Source organism: Cydia amplana, chromosome 23 (assembly GCF_948474715.1).
Source record: "Cydia amplana chromosome 23, ilCydAmpl1.1, whole genome shotgun sequence".
NCBI classification, from domain to species: domain Eukaryota; kingdom Metazoa; phylum Arthropoda; class Insecta; order Lepidoptera; family Tortricidae; genus Cydia; species Cydia amplana.
Window position 1 is genome coordinate 8,532,399 of NC_086091.1, and position 6,508 is coordinate 8,538,906.

The following is a 6,508-nucleotide window of genomic DNA, read 5'->3' on the forward strand; positions in this document are numbered from 1 at the left end:
GTAAGTAATTTTAGTAACAACGGCAGCGTAGTTTAATTCGGTTGACTAGTTTACTTCCCAATCGACATACTGTAAAATTATTATTTGATTATCGCATCAATCACAGGATTAGTGATTTTTGCGTTGATTTGTCAACTAGCCATAGTTTTGAAGATCTTTTTAGTTTCGAATTGAGTATAAAAAATATCTGATTTCATTTTTGTGTTTTATACGTGTGTTGAAAAAATATCTGATTTCATTTTATCTATAAAGGAGGCTAGAGACATTTGATCTCGTCTTACCTCGGTATCAAGAATCCCCAGTCTCCCCTTTTTAGGGTTCCGTAGCCAAATGGCAAAAAACGGAACCCTTATAGATTCGTCATGTCTGTCTGTCTGTCCGTCTGTCCGTCTGTCTGTCCGTCCGTATGTCACAGCCACTTTTCTCCGAAACTATAAGAACTATACTGTTGAAACTTGGTAAGTAGATGTATTCTGTGAACCGCATTAAGATTTTCACACAAAAATAGAAAAAAAACAATAAATTTTTGGGGTTCCCCATACTTCGAACTGAAACTCAAAAATTTTTTTTCATCAAACCCATACGTGTGGGGTATCTATGGATAGGTCTGCAAAAATGATATTGAGGTTTCTAATATCATTTTTTTCTAAACTGAATAGTTTGCGCGAGAGACACTTCCAAAGTGGTAAAATGTGTCCCCCCCCCCCTGTAACTTCTAAAATAAGAGAATGATAAAACTAAAAAAAATATATGATGTACATTACCATGTAAACTTCCACCGAAAATTGGTTTGAACGAGATCTAGTAAGTAGTTTTTTTTTATACGTCATAAATCGCCTAAATACGGAACCCTTCATGGGCGAGTCCGACTCGCACTTGGCCGCTTTTTTATTAAATTTCTCCGCTGCCTAATATTCAGTATAATTTAATTATAATGAAAAATATTTATGACATTGTGTGATAATGACTGACTTTTTTGAACTTATATTATTTTATACGTGTATTTTATTATAGGTACTGGTAACACATTTTGGAGTTACTATGTTAAAACTGGTTACAATTCGATTCCATATAATATCTCATTACTTGTGACCAAGGCTCGGAACCGGTTTTTTCTTCATACAAAAAATACCGGTATTATTACGTTCTTTATCGTTCTTTTAATGGGCCAATCTAATAATACGAAGTTGTTACCTAAATACATGATTCTGCAGTCCTACGTAAAGAGCATAAAATAATTAAAAATATTGGGCTATTTTGGTTTTTTTTTTAAACCGGTTCCGAGCCCTGCTTGTGACAATATGGCCTATTTTACTGTTTGTGAAATGATATGTAAAACTTTGAAGAAAGCATATTATGGCTAATCTCGTGATGTCACAAGATCAAAGATTTAAAAAAAATGTCGTTTCAGTGATTTCTGGGTTCTGTGAAGTTTATGAAAACTTAATTAATTAGGTTAATTAGGTCCCTTTTCATAGATAATGCCCCATATGAATGGGGCATTATCTATGAAAAGGGACCTAATTGTCGATGGAGCTTACGCCACACAGCGTCGCGCGGCATTGTATTTATATCGCCATCGACAATAAGGTCCCTTTTCATAGATAACGTCACATATTTAGGTATTTTAGTTCTCACAACTATAATTTGGTGGATAAGCAGGAAAAAAAAAAGAATTGACTAACTCCATAGAACTCGTTTTTTATAAATTCACTTAGTGCGTAAGAGTATAGTGAAAATTATGATGCATTTGCAATTCTTTTAATAAAATGTCATTTGACTGCTAGTGAATTCCTTGTTTCATTTTGGTTGTCACATTTTACAAACTAATTATGTACCTATACTTGGTCAACCAGATCTTGACAGTAGAAAAAGGCGGCAAATTTGAAAAATGTAGGCGCGCAGGGATATCGTCCTATAGAAAATTTGATTTCGCGCCTTTTTTTACTGACAAGATTTGGTTGACCAGCTATACCTATCAAATTGTATATGAAAATAACGTCGACCTTAGTCACGCCACAGATTATAATATAGGTAGTTATAATAGTTGTGACGCTTGGAAAAGTGCAATTTCGATGTAGTCTTTATAAGACAGAGGGAATGTATTTACAACCTGATTTTGAACTTTATTTCAAAGTAATCGTGTTCAATTGTGCATAATTTTTACACCCTTATGCCTTTTAGGGCCACTTGCACCATTTCACTAACCCGGACGGTTAAACCTGAAATTACTCTGGTTACCAGCATGGTATAATAATATACTCCGCCTGGTACTCTCTTCCGAGATTCGCGAATGACCTAACTGTCACTTGCCTACGTCATCATGCTGTTTACAGGTTCTCAAACTTTAAAATGTGGGAGAATTTTAACCAACGGTGAAAATTATTTTAACGGCATTAATTTTAAGTTATTCATGTAGAAACATAGTAAAATAAAACAAATCTATACTGCACTTTTCACTCCTACTCTTACAGTTCCGAATAGAGCAGCCAACCATTTTCGTAACAAAACATTAATTACCAAGCTTATGACGTGAAAAGTTTGGAAAACACTGCGACTGCTGACACTGAGCGAGAAGGAAATAACAATTAACACGCGTTCGACAAGGATGACGGTCAGGGACAAAATGGCGGATTGTCAAATGTGACAGCGCTATCCTGTGTTGCCAGTAGTGTAAACAGAATTACCCGAACGTCTGAAATTTCTTTCGTGAATCGGAAGATATTGCTAACGAATAATTAAAAATGACGTGTTATTGTAAAATTTAAGATAAAATACATATAAATGAAAATTATAAAATTATAAAGAAATATTTTAACTTGTTAACCATAGATATAATGTACCCATGTAACATGTTATGTTGAAATAAAATGGCAATGTTATTGTGACGTAGGCAAGTGACACTCTGGGAAGAGAAGACCATGTTTTATTAGACCATGGTTACCAGTACAATTTGACACAGGGTTAATGGTTTAACCGCGTAACCCCGGGTTAGTGGGATGGTGCAAGTGGGCCTTAGAGAGTTAAAAAGAGCGATATATATAACTTTTCCTGATTCATATTTTTCATAAATGTATATTTAACAGAATGGCCAAAGACTGGAGGAATGAAAAAACGGGGGGAGGGCTTTGCCCACCAGTGGGAAACAAGCTTTTAAATCATTTTTTTTTTTCATAAGTAGGTACATATATTTTTATCTTTTGGGGTTGCCTAATGGAAATGTTGTTTACCAATCTACAATAAAAATAATTAATTTTCGATAATAAAGAAAACAACGTTATTTCTATACTTTAGACCTAAGGTATATTATTATATGTATACCAACCTATAGTGGATCATGTAAGGAAATACAATAAAAACATATTACACGACATATTCTGTTTATTGAAAATAAAAACAGAATACTTATTTCCTCTGTTTCGGGTACTTACCCGCCACGCCAACCCTACGCAGCGGGTTAAAGTTCAAATTCAAAAATGGTGAACGGTCGTAAACGCCGCGTCTACGCGGAATCGGAGCGACATGATACGGCTTTTGGGTTATATATTTTTGCAACTTAAGCTTTTGGCTCATCTTTTTAGATAACTCCCTGAAAAAGGGTTTAACCTGTTTGCTGAATTTTGGAACGTGGTTCGTTTTTCTCGGCTTAGTACTTCTAAATTTAGTCATCTTCAAAAATTTACTCATCTTCGCATCTTGGCTTCGTAGGGGCTTAATCAACAGGTTCAGTGCGTTCATGTTTATGTCTTGGCTCAGTATATCGTCGAGGCTTCGGATAGTTGGTTTAATATTTTGACCCGTCCGTAAGGCTAGGTTTTGTTGGTAACCTTTCATTACTATTTTATAGAGCTTTGCTAATTTCGAAGCGCTTCCGGGTTCCTAAAGAAATTAACAAAATATAATAAAACCAGTGCCCTGTTTATCAAAAGCTTGTTACTTGTATTACAAGTGACATCCGCTTGTATTACACGTTACAAGCTTTTGACAAACGGGCCCCAGAAGATATCATCTTCCTCGCGTTGTCCCGGCATTTTGCCACGGCTCATGGAACCCAGGCTTCTTATAAATAACGTCACATATGACATCTATTTCAGTTTATAATTTATATATATAGTGTGACAACTTAAAAAACACCCAAGTTGTGATTACCTCTTCCATTCTAACGCAAGTGGTTTCCCCGAAGGCAGTGATACAGTATCGGGACCGGTGGTATTTCACCTGAAACATCAAGAATAAATAATAGTACTAGGTACAGAAGGTTCACTCTCTAACAAAACGCGTCTATTACGACAGATATGACCCCTAGGTGGCGCAAGCGCGAGCAGGCGTCCGTTCCGTAGCGGTGCGCGGCAACTACTACTGCTACTACTGCTAGACACCAAAATTGGTGATGTGGGCCGCATGTACTTATAGCGACGCGACGAAATCGCGGAGTGAGCCACGCCTGCTACTGCTAGACACCAAAATTGGTGTGGGCACATGTACTTGTAGCGACGAGACGAAATCGCGGAGTGAGCCACCACGCCTGATTAAGGTACTTTAAGTGTGCTTTTACCTGGCATTGCTTGCCTTGCCAAACATTTGAAACATTTGCAAATAGTTAACCGTGCGCGTCTGTGGAATTATTTGGCGTTCTAAGGGTTAATGTGTATTGTACGTACCTTAGCTTGTGCAAAGGGAAATTCAGTTACCCCACCATCCGCATCTTTCTCGTATCTATTTGCAAGTGCTATATGGAAACACTAGAATCACAGGAAAAAATCGACTTGTTTAAATGAAAGCTCATGACATAATTATATGACATGGCCAGTTTTGTCCAAAAGTGCCAACGCAAAACGTCATTATACCAGCCGTAGTAATTTTGATGAGTTTTCCAAATACGGCTGTTTATATTATGCGTTATGTAGCAGAAAAGCTCCATAAAAATAAATCAAAATATAATTTACCTAACGTATGTACTACGTATTCTAGACCAGGGGAGTCTCTAGACAGTCTGGACTACGTAAACTACTACATGGTGCTATTATGAGCAAAGAAACCTGAATAACGCTATCTAAATATAGATCGCGTATTATTCGCGACTTAAAATCGTGCCAATTGCACTTGCAGCAAAATTTAAAAATGTTGCAGTGATTGAAATATTTAAAATTCTTACCCAAATTGGTCTTAAAATACAAATAAAAATTAACGCAAACACGCTAGTATTCATTTTTGCCTGTATTAGAATAGATAATTTCTCTTCAAACGAGCTAAGTCCAAAAAATCGATTTTCCAACTTATAATTAAAGGATGACTCACGCTAGGCCTCGTCGAGGCCGGGCCGGATCTTCCGGATCGTTTTCTAACAAAGCATCACGTGATCAGTGATCACCGATCAGCCGTCATAGAAAATGACATGCGGACGCCTCGACCCTGTCTAGCGTGAAGTCATCCTTTAATGATCACCAGGCAGATTGGAAATATAAGATCGTAAGAAATTAGTCAACCAACGCGATTTTAATCAGGTCCTGAAATAAAAACATAGATAATTTCATACTATCTGTCGTTATAATCAATTAAACGCAATATCATTGAATAAGCATTGATAACCTACGGTTAGCGAGACTAATCTTATCTTATACCTTTAAACGAGCAATTCTTGTTTGTTTATTTATTTATATATATATTTCGGGGATCTCGGAAACGGCTTTAACGATTTCGATGAAATTTGGTATATGGGGGTTTTCGGGGGCGAAAAATCGATCTAGCTAGGTCTTATCTCTGGGAAAACGCTAATTTTTGAGTTTCGAATTTTATACGTTTTCCGAGCAAAGTTCCGTCTCCCAGATATATATCCAATTATTGAATAACTAGCTTTTGCCCGCGAATTCGTCTGCGTGGAGTTAGTAATTTGGGTAGCTTATTTTTTTATCTAATTTGCTTTTTATCGATTCCCCGTACAAACTTCCACCCCCCTTTTCACCCCCTTAAAGGGTGACTTCTGGGATAAAAACTAGGTACCTACCTTATGTCCTTCCCCGGGAGTCCCGGGACTCAAACTATCTATACCAAATTTCAACTAAATCGGTCAAGCGGTTTAAGCGTGAAGAGGTAACAGACAGACAGACACACACTTTCGCATTTATAATATTAATAGAGTTAGACCAAGAAAAGTCTGCAGCGATTTTGATGCACAGTGCAAGTGTTATTTACACGTCATAAATTCATAGAAATGACACTTGCACTGCGTGGGCTATCAAAATCGCTGCAGACTTTTCTCGGTCTGACTCTAGTATGGATATCTGAATACTCTATGAATAAATTGGTCTATTATAGCCTGACCAGTAGTATATGATAATTGTCAAGAGGGCGCTGTTATTCTCATGTATAGGGTGACAATTCAGTGAAGTATGAAAAAATTAGTTCCAGTGAAATTCCGCAACATGGCGCACCCTCAATAGATCCTGGTTCACCTATAAGTGTCTCTGCCTGTCATTTTGATTGCTTGCCGAAAGTTTCTTAGTTTTTT

The 6,508-nt window shown here is 36.9% G+C and overlaps 1 long non-coding RNA gene across 1 annotated transcript; it reads right to left on the minus strand.

Moving 5' to 3' along the window:
* Positions 1 to 3,750: 3,750 nt before the first annotated feature.
* On the minus strand, positions 3,751 to 4,762 carry LOC134658777 (uncharacterized). Its single transcript, XR_010097732.1, has 3 exons — positions 4,662 to 4,762; positions 4,150 to 4,218; positions 3,751 to 3,879 (listed from the first exon to the last, which is right to left on the minus strand). It is a non-coding gene; the product is annotated as an uncharacterized LOC134658777 (long non-coding RNA).
* Between the last annotated feature and the right edge of the window lie 1,746 nt (positions 4,763 to 6,508).